We start from the raw sequence: 14,879 nt of genomic DNA, 5'->3' as shown, positions 1-14,879 counted from the left end.
AAACAAAAAAGGTGGGACTTGAGCATCTTTTCTTCTCATGTCGTCACAATGTGTGTTTCCACATGTGCATTCTGTTTCTTCATATAAAACCATATTAGTAAAATTACAAGTCGCTGTAGAGACTGTATATAAAAGAGGTTGCTATGCTGTCTTTTTACATCACCGCGCTATGCCAACGGTCTGGTTATGTTCTCAGAGAATCAGTGAATTGATGCTTTGCCTTTAAAGTTGGTTAGGGCCGCAAATACATTTCATGTCATTTTTTGGAAAGCTGGATACTCGAAGCTGGATGCTGGAAGATGGATGCTGGAAGATGGAAGCTGGAAGCTGGAAGATGGAAGCTGGATGCTGGAAGATGGAAGCTGGATGCTGGATGCTGGAATCTGGATGCTGGAAGCTGGAAGATGGAAGCTGGAAGCTGGAAGCTGGAAGCTGGATGCTGGAAGATGGAAGCTGGAAGCTGGATGCTGGAAGATGGAAGCTGGAAGCTGGAAGCTGGATCCTGGATGCTGGAATCTGGATGCTGGATGCTGGAAGATGGAAGCTGGAAGCTGGAAGCTTGATGCTGGAAGATGGAAGCTGGCAGCTGGATGCTGGATGCTGGAAGATGGAAGCTGGAAGATGGATGCTGGATGCTGGAAGCTGGATGCTGGATGCTGGATGCTGGAAGCTGGATGCTGGATGCTAGATGCTGGAAGATGGAAGCTGGAAGATGGATGCTGGATGCTGGAAGCTGGATGCTGGATGCTGGATGCTGGAAGCTGGATGCTGGATGCTAGAAGCTGGATGCTGGATGCTGGAAGATGGAAGCTGGAAGCTGGATGCTGGATGCTGGAAGATGGAAGCTGGAAGCTGGATGCTGGATGCTGGAAGCTGGATGCTGGATGCTGGATGCTGGATGCTGGAAGATGGAAGCTGGAAGCTGGAAGCTGGATCCTGGATGCTGGAATCTGGATGCTGGATGCTGGAAGATGGAAGCTGGAAGCTGGAAGCTTGATGCTGGAAGATGGAAGCTGGCAGCTGGATGCTGGATGCTGGAAGATGGAAGCTGGAAGATGGATGCTGGATGCTGGAAGCTGGATGCTGGATGCTGGATGCTGGAAGCTGGAAGCTGGATGCTGGATGCTGGAAGATGGAAGCTGGAAGATGGATGCTGGAAGCTGGATGCTGGATGCTGGATGCTGGAAGATGGAAGCTGGATGCTGGAAGCTGGATGCTGGATGCTAGAAGCTGGATGCTGGATGCTGGAAGATGGAAGCTGGAAGCTGGATGCTGGATGCTGGATGCTGGATGCTGGAAGATGGAAGCTGGAAGCTGGAAGCTTGATGCTGGAAGATGTAAGCTGGAAGCTGGATGCTGGATGCTGGAAGATGGAAGCTGGAAGCTGGATGCTGGAATCTGGATGCTGGAAGCTGGATGCTGGAAGACGGATGCTGGAAGACGGATGCTGGATGCTAGAAGATGGAAGCTGGAAGATAGATGCTGGATGCTGGATGCTGGAAGATAGATGCTGGATGCTGGAAGATGGAAGCTGGATGCTGGATGCTGGATGCTGGAAGATGGAAGCTGGATGCTGGATGCTGGAATCTGGATGCTGGATGCTGGAAGATGGAAGCTGGATGCTGGAAGCTGGATGCTGGATGCTGGATGCTGGAAGATGGATGCTGGATGCTGGAAGATGGATGCTGGAAGATGGATGCTGGAAGCTGGAAGCTGGATGCTGGAAGACGGATGCTGGATGCTGGAATCTGGATGCTGGATGCTGGAAGATGGAAGCTGGAAGCTGGAAGCTGGAAGCTGGAAGATGGAAACTGGAAGCTGGATCCTGGATGCTGGAAGATGGAAGCTGGAAGCTGGATGCTGGATGCTGGAAGATGGAAGATGGAAGCTGGATGCTGGAAGATGGAAGCTGGAAGCTGGATGCTGGAAGATGGAAACTGGAAGCTGGATCCTGGATGCTGGAAGATGGAAGCTGGAAGCTGGATGCTGGAAGATGGATGCTGGATGCTGGAAGCTGGATGCTGGATGCTGGATGCTGGAAGCTGGATGCTGGATGCTAGAAGCTGGATGCTGGATGCTGGAAGATGGAAGCTGGATGCTGGATGCTGGATGCTGGAAGATGGAAGCTGGATGCTGGATGCTGGAATCTGGATGCTGGATGCTGGAAGATGGAAGCTGGAAGATGGAAGCTGGATGCTGGATGCTGGATGCTGGATGCTGGATGCTGGAATCTGGATGCTGGAAGCTGGATGCTGGATGCTGGATGCTGGATGCTGGAAACTGGATGCTGGATGCTGGAAGCTGGATGCTGGATGCTGGAAACTGGATGCTGGATGCTGGAAGATGGATGCTGGATGCTAGAAGCTGGATGCTGGAAGATGGATGCTGGATGCTGGATGCTGGAAGATGGATGCTGGATGCTGGAAGATGGATGCTGGATGCTGGAAGACGGATGCTGGAAGATGGATGCTGAATGCTAGACGATGGAAGCTGGAAGATAGATGCTGGATGCTGGAAGATGGATGCTGGATGCTGGAAGATGGATGCTGGATGCTGGAAGATGGAAGCTGGAAGATGGATGCTGGATGCTGGAAGATGGAAGATGGAAGCTGGATGCTGGAAGCTGGATGCTGGATGCTGGAAGCTGGATGCTGGAAGCTGGATGCTGGATGCTGGAAGCTGGATTCTGGATGCTGGAAGATGGAAGCTGGATCCTGGATGCTGGAAGATGGAAGATGGAAGCTGGATGCTGGAAGCTGGATGCTGGATGCTGGAAGCTGGATGCTGGAAGCTGGATGCTGGATGCTGGAAGCTGGATTCTGGATGCTGGAAGATGGAAGATGGATGCTGGATGCTGGAAGATGGAAGCTGGATGCTGGAAGATGGATGCTGGATGCTGGAAGATGGATGCTGGATGCTGGAAGCTGGATGCTGGAAGATGGAAGCTGGAAGATGGATACTGGATGCTAGAAGCTGGATGCTGGAAGATGGATGCTGGATGCTGGAAGCTGGATGCTAGATGCTGGAAGATGGATGCTGGAAGCTGGATGCTGGAAGCTGGATGCTGGAAGATGGATGCTAGATGCTAGAAGATGGAAGCTGGAAGATAGATGCTGGATGCTGGATGCTGGAAGATGGAAGCTGGAAGATGGATGGTGGAAGCTGGATGCTGGAAGATGGATGCTGGATGCTGGATGCTGGAAGATGGATGCTGGATGCTAGAAGCTGGAAGATGGATGCTGGAAGATGGATGCTGGAAGATGGAAGCTGGAAGCTGAACGCTGGAAGCTGGATGCTGGATGCTGGAAGATGGAAGCTGGAAGCTGGATGCTGGATGCTGGAAGCTGGATGCTGGATGCTGGATGGTGGAAGCTGGAAGATGGATGCTGGAAGCTGGAAGATGGAAGCTGGAAGCTGAACGCTGGAAGCTGGATGCTGGATGCTGGATGCTGGAAGATGGAAGCTGGATGCTGGAAGCTGGATGCTGGATGCTAGAAGCTGGATGCTGGATGCTGGAAGATGGAAGCTGGAAGCTGGATGCTGGATGCTGGATGCTGGATGCTGGAAGATGGAAGCTGGAAGCTGGAAGCTTGATGCTGGAAGATGGAACCTGGAAGCTGGATGCTGGATGCTGGAAGATGGAAGCTGGAAGCTGGATGCTGGAATCTGGATGCTGGAAGCTGGATGCTGGAAGACGGATGCTGGAAGATGGATGCTGGATGCTAGACGATGGAAGCTGGAAGATAGATGCTGGATGCTGGATGCTGGAAGATAGATGCTGGATGCTGGATGCTGGAAGATGGATGCTGGATGCTGGAAGATGGAAGCTGGATGCTGGATGCTGGATGCTGGAAGATGGAAGCTGGATGCTGGATGCTGGAATCTGGATGCTGGATGCTGGAAGATGGAAGCTGGATGCTGGAAGCTGGATGCTGGATGCTGGATGCTGGAAGATGGATGCTGGATGCTGGAAGATGGATGCTGGAAGATGGATGCTGGAAGCTGGAAGATGGAAGCTGGAAGCTGGAAGCTGGATGCTGGAAGACGGATGCTGGATGCTGGAATCTGGAAGCTGGAAGCTGGAAGCTGGAAGATGGAAACTGGAAGCTGGATCCTGGATGCTGGAAGATGGAAGCTGGAAGCTGGAAGCTTGATGCTGGAAGATGGAAGCTGGAAGCTGGATGCTGGATGCTGGAAGATGGAAGATGGAAGCTGGATGCTGGAAGATGGAAGCTGGAAGCTGGATGCTGGAAGATGGAAACTGGAAGCTGGATCCTGGATGCTGGAATCTGGATGCTGGATGCTGGAAGATGGAAGCTGGAGGCTGGAAGCTTGATGCTGGAAGATGGAAGCTGGAAGCTGGATGCTGGATGCTGGAAGATGGAAGCTGGAAGCTGGATGCTGGAATCTGGATGCTGGATGCTGGAAGCTGGATGCTGGATGCTGGATGCTGGATGCTGGAAGCTGGATGCTGGATGCTAGAAGCTGGATGCTGGATGCTGGAAGATGGAAGCTGGATGCTGGATGCTGGATGCTGGAAGATGGAAGCTGGATGCTGGATGCTGGAATCTGGATGCTGGAAGATGGAAGCTGGAAGATGGAAGCTGGATGCTGGATGCTGGATGCTGGAAGATGGATGCTGGATGCTGGATGCTGGAATCTGGATGCTGGAAGCTGGATGCTGGATGCTGGATGCTGGATGCTGGATGCTGGATGCTGGATGCTGGAAGCTGGATGCTGGATGCTGGATGCTAGAAGCTGGATGCTGGATGCTGGAAGATGGAAGCTGGAAGCTGGATGCTGGATGCTGGATGCTGGATGCTGGAAGATGGAAGCTGGAAGCTGGAAGCTTGATGCTGGAAGATGGAAGCTGGAAGCTGGATGCTGGATGCTGGAAGATGGAAGCTGGAAGCTGGATGCTGGAATCTGGATGCTGGAAGACGGATGCTGGATGCTGGATGCTGGATGCTAGACGATGGAAGCTGGAAGATAGATGCTGGATGCTGGATGCTGGAAGATAGATGCTGGATGCTGGATGCTGGAAGATGGATGCTGGATGCTGGAAGATGGAAGCTGGATGCTGGATGCTGGATGCTGGAAGATGGAAGCTGGATGCTGGATGCTGGAATCTGGATGCTGGATGCTGGAAGATGGAAGCTGGATGCTGGAAGCTGGATGCTGGATGCTGGATGCTGGAAGATGGATGCTGGATGCTGGAAGATGGATGCTGGAAGCTGGAAGATGGAAGCTGGAAGCTGGAAGCTGGATGCTGGAAGACGGATGCTGGATGCTGGAATCTGGATGCTGGATGCTGGAAGATGGAAGCTGGAAGCTGGAAGCTGGAAGCTGGAAGCTGGAAGATGGAAACTGGAAGCTGGATCCTGGATGCTGGAAGATGGAAGCTGGAAGCTGGAAGCTTGATGCTGGAAGATGGAAGCTGGAAGCTGGATGCTGGATGCTGGAAGATGGAAGATGGAAGCTGGATGCTGGAAGATGGAAGCTGGAAGCTGGATGCTGGAAGATGGAAACTGGAAGCTGGATCATGGATGCTGGAAGATGGAAGCTGGAGGCTGGAAGCTTGATGCTGGAAGATGGAAGCTGGAAGCTGGATGCTGGATGCTGGAAGATGGAAGCTGGAAGCTGGATGCTGGAATCTGGATGCTGGATGCTGGAAGCTGGATGCTGGATGCTGGAAGCTGGATGCTGGATGCTGGATGCTGGAAGCTGGATGCTGGATGCTGGAAGATGGAAGCTGGATGCTGGATGCTGGATGCTGGAAGATGGAAGCTGGATGCTGGATGCTGGAATCTGGATGCTGGATGCTGGAAGATGGAAGCTGGAAGATGGAAGCTGGATGCTGGATGCTGGATGCTGGATGCTGGGTGCTGGAATCTGGATGCTGGAAGCTGGATGCTGGATGCTGGATGCTGGAAACTGGATGCTGGATGCTGGAAGCTGGATGCTGGATGCTGGAAACTGGATGCTGGATGCTGGAAGATGGATGCTGGATGCTAGAAGCTGGATGCTGGAAGATGGATGCTGGATGCTGGATGCTGGAAGATGGATGCTGGATGCTGGAAGATGGATGCTGGATGCTGGAAGACGGATGCTGGAAGATGGATGCTGAATGCTAGACGATGGAAGCTGGAAGATAGATGCTGGATGCTGGAAGATGGATGCTGGATGCTGGATACTGGAAGATGGATGCTGGATGCTGGAAGATGGATGCTGGATGCTGGAAGATGGAAGCTGGAAGATGGATGCTGGAAGATGGATGCTGGATGCTGGAAGATGGAAGATGGAAGCTGGATGCTGGAAGCTGGATGCTGGATGCTGGAAGCTGGATGCTGGAAGCTGGATGCTGGATGCTGGAAGCTGGATTCTGGATGCTGGAAGATGGAAGCTGGATCCTGGATGCTGGAAGATGGAAGATGGAAGCTGGATGCTGGAAGCTGGATGCTGGATGCTGGAAGCTGGATGCTGGAAGCTGGATGCTGGATGCTGGAAGCTGGATTCTGGATGCTGGAAGATGGAAGATGGATGCTGGATGCTGGAAGATGGAAGCTGGATGCTGGAAGATGGATGCTGGATGCTGGAAGATGGAAGCTGGATGCTGGAAGCTGGATGCTGGAAGATGGAAGCTGGAAGATGGATACTGGATGCTAGAAGCTGGATGCTGGAAGATGGATGCTGGATGCTGGAAGCTGGATGCTAGATGCTGGAAGATGGATGCTGGAAGCTGGATGCTGGAAGCTGGATGCTGGAAGATGGATGCTAGATGCTAGAAGATGGAAGCTGGAAGATAGATGCTGGATGCTGGATGCTGGAAGATGGAAGCTGGAAGATGGATGGTGGAAGCTGGATGCTGGAAGATGGATGCTGGATGCTGGATGCTGGAAGATGGATGCTGGATGCTAGAAGCTGGAAGATGGATGCTGGAAGATGGATGCTGGAAGATGGATGCTGGAAGATGGAAGCTGGAAGCTGAACGCTGGAAGCTGGATGCTGGATGCTGGAAGATGGAAGCTGGAAGCTGGAAGCTGGATGCTGGATGGTGGAAGCTGGAAGATGGATGCTGGAAGCTGGAAGATGGAAGCTGGAAGCTGAACGCTGGAAGCTGGATGCTGGATGCTGGATGCTGGAAGATGGAAGCTGGATGCTGGAAGCTGGATGCTGGATGCTAGAAGCTGGATGCTGGATGCTGGAAGATGGAAGCTGGAAGCTGGATGCTGGATGCTGGATGCTGGATGCTGGAAGATGGAAGCTGGAAGCTGGAAGCTTGATGCTGGAAGATGGAAGCTGGAAGCTGGATGCTGGATGCTGGAAGATGGAAGGTGGAAGCTGGATGCTGGAATCTGGATGCTGGAAGCTGGATGCTGGAAGACGGATGCTGGAAGATGGATGCTGGATGCTAGACGATGGAAGCTGGAAGATAGATGCTGGATGCTGGATGCTGGAAGATAGATGCTGGATGCTGGATGCTGGAAGATGGATGCTGGATGCTGGAAGATGGAAGCTGGATGCTGGATGCTGGATGCTGGAAGATGGAAGCTGGATGCTGGATGCTGGAATCTGGATGCTGGATGCTGGAAGATGGAAGCTGGATGCTGGAAGCTGGATGCTGGATGCTGGATGCTGGAAGATGGATGCTGGATGCTGGAAGATGGATGCTGGAAGATGGATGCTGGAAGCTGGAAGATGGAAGCTGGAAGCTGGATGCTGGATGCTGGAAGACGGATGCTGGATGCTGGAATCTGGATGCTGGATGCTGGAAGATGGAAGCTGGAAGCTGGAAGCTGGAAGCTGGAAGATGGAAACTGGAAGCTGGATCCTGGATGCTGGAAGATGGAAGCTGGAAGCTGGAAGCTTGATGCTGGAAGATGGAAGCTGGAAGCTGGATGCTGGATGCTGGAAGATGGAAGATGGAAGCTGGATGCTGGAAGATGGAAGCTGGAAGCTGGATGCTGGAAGATGGAAACTGGAAGCTGGATCCTGGATGCTGGAATCTGGATGCTGGATGCTGGAAGATGGAAGCTGGAGGCTGGAAGCTTGATGCTGGAAGATGGTAGCTGGAAGCTGGATGCTGGATGCTGGAAGATGGAAGCTGGAAGCTGGATGCTGGAATCTGGATGCTGGATGCTGGAAGCTGGATGCTGGATGCTGGAAGCTGGATGCTGGAAGCTGGATGCTGGATGCTAGAAGCTGGATGCTGGATGCTGGAAGATGGAAGCTGGATGCTGGATGCTGGATGCTGGAAGATGGAAGCTGGATGCTGGATGCTGGAATCTGGATGCTGGATGCTGGAAGATGGAAGCTGGAAGATGGAAGCTGGATGCTGGATGCTGGATGCTGGATGCTGGATGCTGGATGCTGGAATCTGGATGCTGGAAGCTGGATGCTGGATGCTGGATGCTGGAAACTGGATGCTGGATGCTGGAAGCTGGATGCTGGAAACTGGATGCTGGATGCTGGAAGATGGATGCTGGATGCTAGAAGCTGGATGCTGGAAGATGGATGCTGGATGCTGGATGCTAGAAGCTGGATGCTGGAAGATGGATGCTGGATGCTGGATGCTGGATGCTGGAAGATGGATGCTGGATGCTGGAAGATGGATGCTGGATGCTGGAAGACGGATGCTGGAAGATGGATGCTGAATGCTAGACGATGGAAGCTGGAAGATAGATGCTGGATGCTGGAAGATGGATGCTGGATGCTGGATACTGGAAGATGGATGCTGGATGCTGGAAGATGGATGCTGGATGCTGGAAGATGGAAGCTGGAAGATGGATGCTGGAAGATGGATGCTGGATGCTGGAAGATGGAAGATGGAAGCTGGATGCTGGAAGCTGGATGCTGGATGCTGGAAGCTGGATGCTGGAAGCTGGATGCTGGATGCTGGATGCTGGAAGCTGGATTCTGGATGCTGGAAGATGGAAGCTGGATCCTGGATGCTGGAAGATGGAAGATGGAAGCTGGATGCTGGAAGCTGGATGCTGGATGCTGGAAGCTGGATGCTGGAAGCTGGATGCTGGATGCTGGAAGCTGGATTCTGGATGCTGGAAGATGGAAGATGGATGCTGGATGCTGGAAGATGGAAGCTGGATGCTGGAAGATGGATGCTGGATGCTGGAAGATGGATGCTGGATGCTGGAAGCTGGATGCTGGAAGATGGAAGCTGGAAGATGGATACTGGATGCTAGAAGCTGGATGCTGGAAGATGGATGCTGGATGCTGGAAGCTGGATGCTAGATGCTGGAAGATGGATGCTGGAAGCTGGATGCTGGAAGCTGGATGCTGGAAGATGGATGCTAGATGCTAGAAGATGGAAGCTGGAAGATAGATGCTGGATGCTGGATGCTGGAAGATGGAAGCTGGAAGATGGATGGTGGAAGCTGGATGCTGGAAGATGGATGCTGGATGCTGGATGCTGGAAGATGGATGCTGGATGCTAGAAGCTGGAAGATGGATGCTGGAAGATGGATGCTGGAAGATGGAAGCTGGAAGCCGAACGCTGGAAGCTGGATGCTGGATGCTGGAAGATGGAAGCTGGAAGCTGGATGCTGGATGGTGGAAGCTGGAAGATGGATGCTGGAAGCTGGAAGATGGAAGCTGGAAGCTGAACGCTGGAAGCTGGATGCTGGATGCTGGATGCTGGAAGATGGAAGCTGGATGCTGGAAGATGGATGCTGGAAGATGGAAGCTGGAAGCTGAACGCTGGAAGCTGGATGCTGGATGCTGGATGCTGGATGCTGGAAGATGGAAGCTGGATGCTGGAAGATGGAAACTGGAAGCTGGATGCTGGAAGATGGAAGCTGGAAGCTGGATGCTGGAAGATGGAAGATGGAAGATGGAAGCTGGAAGCTAGATTCTGGATGCTGGAATCTGGAATCTGGATGCTGGATGCTGGAAGATGGAAGCTGGAAGATGGAAGCTGGATGCTGGATGCTGGATGCTGGATGCTGGATGCTGGATGCTGGATGCTGGAATCTGGATGCTGGAAGCTGGATGCTGGATGCTGGATGCTGGAAACTGGATGCTGGATGCTGGAAGCTGGATGCTGGAAACTGGATGCTGGATGCTGGAAGATGGATGCTGGATGCTAGAAGCTGGATGCTGGAAGATGGATGCTGGATGCTGGATGCTAGAAGCTGGATGCTGGAAGATGGATGCTGGATGCTGGATGCTGGAAGATGGATGCTGGATGCTGGAAGATGGATGCTGGATGCTGGAAGACGGATGCTGGAAGATGGATGCTGAATGCTAGACGATGGAAGCTGGAAGATAGATGCTGGATGCTGGAAGATGGATGCTGGATGCTGGATACTGGAAGATGGATGCTGGATGCTGGAAGATGGATGCTGGATGCTGGAAGATGGAAGCTGGAAGATGGATGCTGGAAGATGGATGCTGGATGCTGGAAGATGGAAGATGGAAGCTGGATGCTGGAAGATGGAAGCTGGATGCTGGATGCTGGATGCAGGAAGATGGAAGCTGGATGCTGGATGCTGGAATCTGGATGCTGGATGCTGGAAGATGGAAGCTGGAAGATGGAAGCTGGATGCTGGATGCTGGATGCTGGATGCTGGATGCTGGATGCTGGAATCTGGATGCTGGAAGCTGGATGCTGGATGCTGGATGCTGGAAACTGGATGCTGGATGCTGGAAGCTGGATGCTGGAAACTGGATGCTGGATGCTGGAAGATGGATGCTGGATGCTAGAAGCTGGATGCTGGAAGATGGATGCTGGATGCTGGATGCTAGAAGCTGGATGCTGGAAGATGGATGCTGGATGCTGGATGCTGGAAGATGGATGCTGGATGCTGGAAGATGGATGCTGGATGCTGGAAGACGGATGCTGGAAGATGGATGCTGAATGCTAGACGATGGAAGCTGGAAGATAGATGCTGGATGCTGGAAGATGGATGCTGGATGCTGGATACTGGAAGATGGATGCTGGATGCTGGAAGATGGATGCTGGATGCTGGAAGATGGAAGCTGGAAGATGGATGCTGGAAGATGGATGCTGGATGCTGGAAGATGGAAGCTGGATGCTGGATGCTGGAAGCTGGATGCTGGATGCTGGAAGCTGGATGCTGGAAGCTGGATGCTGGATGCTGGATGCTGGAAGCTGGATTCTGGATGCTGGAAGATGGAAGCTGGATCCTGGATGCTGGAAGATGGAAGATGGAAGCTGGATGCTGGAAGCTGGATGCTGGATGCTGGAAGCTGGATGCTGGAAGCTGGATGCTGGATGCTGGAAGCTGGATTCTGGATGCTGGAAGATGGAAGATGGATGCTGGATGCTGGAAGATGGAAGCTGGATGCTGGAAGATGGATGCTGGATGCTGGAAGATGGATGCTGGATGCTGGAAGCTGGATGCTGGAAGATGGAAGCTGGAAGATGGATACTGGATGCTAGAAGCTGGATGCTGGAAGATGGATGCTGGATGCTGGAAGCTGGATGCTAGATGCTGGAAGATGGATGCTGGAAGCTGGATGCTGGAAGCTGGATGCTGGAAGATGGATGCTAGATGCTAGAAGATGGAAGCTGGAAGATAGATGCTGGATGCTGGATGCTGGAAGATGGAAGCTGGAAGATGGATGGTGGAAGCTGGATGCTGGAAGATGGATGCTGGATGCTGGATGCTGGAAGATGGATGCTGGATGCTAGAAGCTGGAAGATGGATGCTGGAAGATGGATGCTGGAAGATGGATGCTGGAAGATGGAAGCTGGAAGCCGAACGCTGGAAGCTGGATGCTGGATGCTGGAAGATGGAAGCTGGAAGCTGGATGCTGGATGGTGGAAGCTGGAAGATGGATGCTGGAAGCTGGAAGATGGAAGCTGGAAGCTGAACGCTGGAAGCTGGATGCTGGATGCTGGATGCTGGAAGATGGAAGCTGGATGCTGGAAGATGGATGCTGGAAGATGGAAGCTGGAAGCTGAACGCTGGAAGCTGGATGCTGGATGCTGGATGCTGGATGCTGGAAGATGGAAGCTGGATGCTGGAAGATGGAAACTGGAAGCTGGATGCTGGAAGATGGAAGCTGGAAGCTTGATGCTGGAAGATGGAAGCTGGAAGCTGGAAGATGGAAGCTGGAAGCTGGAAGCTGGATGCTGGAATCTGGATGCTGGATGCTGGAAGATGGATGCTGGATGCTGGATTCTGGAAGCTGGATGCTGGATGCTGGAAGATGGATGCTGGAAGATGGATGCTGGAAGATGGATGCTGGATGCTGGATGCTGGATGCTGGATGCTGGAAGATGGATGCTGGAAGATGGATGCTGGATGCTGGAAGATGGATGCTGGATGCTGGAAGCTGGATGCTGGAAGACGGATGCTGGATGCTGGAAGATGGATGCTGGATGCTGGAAGCTGGATGCTGGAAGATGGAAGCTGGAAGATGGATACTGGATGCTAGAAGCTGGATGCTGGAAGATGGATGCTGGATGCTGGAAGCTGGATGCTAGATGCTGGAAGATGGATGCTGGAAGCTGGATGCTGGAAGCTGGATGCTGGAAGATGGATGCTGGAAGATGGATGCTGGAAGCTGGATGCTAGATGCTGGAAGATGGATGCTGGAAGCTGGATGCTGGAAGCTGGATGCTAGAAGATGGAAGCTGGAAGATAGATGCTGGATGCTGGATGCTGGAAGATGGAAGCTGGAAGATGGATGGTGGAAGCTGGATGCTGGAAGATGGATGCTGGATGCTGGATGCTGGAAGATGGATGCTGGATGCTAGAAGCTGGAAGATGGATGCTGGAAGATGGATGCTGGAAGATGGATGCTGGAAGATGGAAGCTGGAAGCCGAACGCTGGAAGCTGGATGCTGGATGCTGGAAGATGGAAGCTGGAAGCTGGATGCTGGATGGTGGAAGCTGGAAGATGGATGCTGGAAGCTGGAAGATGGAAGCTGGAAGCTGAACGCTGGAAGCTGGATGCTGGATGCTGGATGCTGGAAGATGGAAGCTGGATGCTGGAAGATGGATGCTGGAAGATGGAAGCTGGAAGCTGAACGCTGGAAGCTGGATGCTGGATGCTGGATGCTGGATGCTGGATGCTGGAAGATGGAAGCTGGATGCTGGAAGATGGAAACTGGAAGCTGGATGCTGGAAGATGGAAGCTGGAAGCTGGATGCTGGAAGATGGAAGATGGAAGATGGAAGCTGGAAGCTAGATTGTGGATGCTGGAATCTGGAATCTGGATGCTGGATGCTGGAAGATGGAAGCTGGAAGATGGAAGCTGGATGCTGGATGCTGGATGCTGGATGCTGGATGCTGGAATCTGGATGCTGGAAGCTGGATGCTGGATGCTGGATGCTGGAAACTGGATGCTGGATGCTGGAAGCTGGATGCTGGAAACTGGATGCTGGATGCTGGAAGATGGATGCTGGATGCTAGAAGCTGGATGCTGGAAGATGGATGCTGGATGCTGGATGCTAGAAGCTGGATGCTGGAAGATGGATGCTGGATGCTGGATGCTGGAAGATGGATGCTGGATGCTGGAAGATGGATGCTGGATGCTGGAAGACGGATGCTGGAAGATGGATGCTGAATGCTAGACGATGGAAGCTGGAAGATAGATGCTGGATGCTGGAAGATGGATGCTGGATGCTGGATACTGGAAGATGGATGCTGGATGCTGGAAGATGGATGCTGGATGCTGGAAGATGGAAGCTGGAAGATGGATGCTGGAAGATGGATGCTGGATGCTGGAAGATGGAAGATGGAAGCTGGATGCTGGAAGCTGGATGCTGGATGCTGGAAGCTGGATGCTGGAAGCTGGATGCTGGATGCTGGATGCTGGAAGCTGGATTCTGGATGCTGGAAGATGGAAGCTGGATCCTGGATGCTGGAAGATGGAAGATGGAAGCTGGATGCTGGAAGCTGGATGCTGGATGCTGGAAGCTGGATGCTGGAAGCTGGATGCTGGATGCTGGAAGCTGGATTCTGGATGCTGGAAGATGGAAGATGGATGCTGGATGCTGGAAGATGGAAGCTGGATGCTGGAAGATGGATGCTGGATGCTGGAAGATGGATGCTGGATGCTGGAAGCTGGATGCTGGAAGATGGAAGCTGGAAGATGGATACTGGATGCTAGAAGCTGGATGCTGGAAGATGGATGCTGGATGCTGGAAGCTGGATGCTAGATGCTGGAAGATGGATGCTGGAAGCTGGATGCTGGAAGCTGGATGCTGGAAGATGGATGCTAGATGCTAGAAGATGGAAGCTGGAAGATAGATGCTGGATGCTGGATGCTGGAAGATGGAAGCTGGAAGATGGATGGTGGAAGCTGGATGCTGGAAGATGGATGCTGGATGCTGGATGCTGGAAGATGGATGCTGGATGCTAGAAGCTGGAAGATGGATGCTGGAAGATGGATGCTGGAAGATGGATGCTGGAAGATGGAAGCTGGAAGCCGAACGCTGGAAGCTGGATGCTGGATGCTGGAAGATGGAAGCTGGAAGCTGGATGCTGGATGGTGGAAGCTGGAAGATGGATGCTGGAAGCTGGAAGATGGAAGCTGGAAGCTGAACGCTGGAAGCTGGATGCTGGATGCTGGATGCTGGAAGATGGAAGCTGGATGCTGGAAGATGGATGCTGGAAGATGGAAGCTGGAAGCTGAACGCTGGAAGCTGGATGCTGGATGCTGGATGCTGGATGCTGGATGCTGGAAGATGGAAGCTGGATGCTGGAAGATGGAAACTGGAAGCTGGATGCTGGAAGATGGAAGCTGGAAGCTTGATGCTGGAAGATGGAAGCTGGAAGCTGGAAGATGGAAGCTGGAAGCTGGAAGCTGGATGCTGGAATCTGGATGCTGGATGCTGGAAGATGGATGCTGGATGCTGGATTCTGGAAGCTGGATGCTGGATGCTGGAA

The sequence above is a fragment of the Telmatherina bonti genome, assembly GCF_933228915.1.
Source record: "Telmatherina bonti genome assembly, chromosome: 13".
NCBI lineage: Eukaryota > Metazoa > Chordata > Actinopteri > Atheriniformes > Telmatherinidae > Telmatherina > Telmatherina bonti.
The sequence above is the reverse complement of the archived record's forward strand: the minus strand, read 5'-3'. Positions refer to the sequence as shown.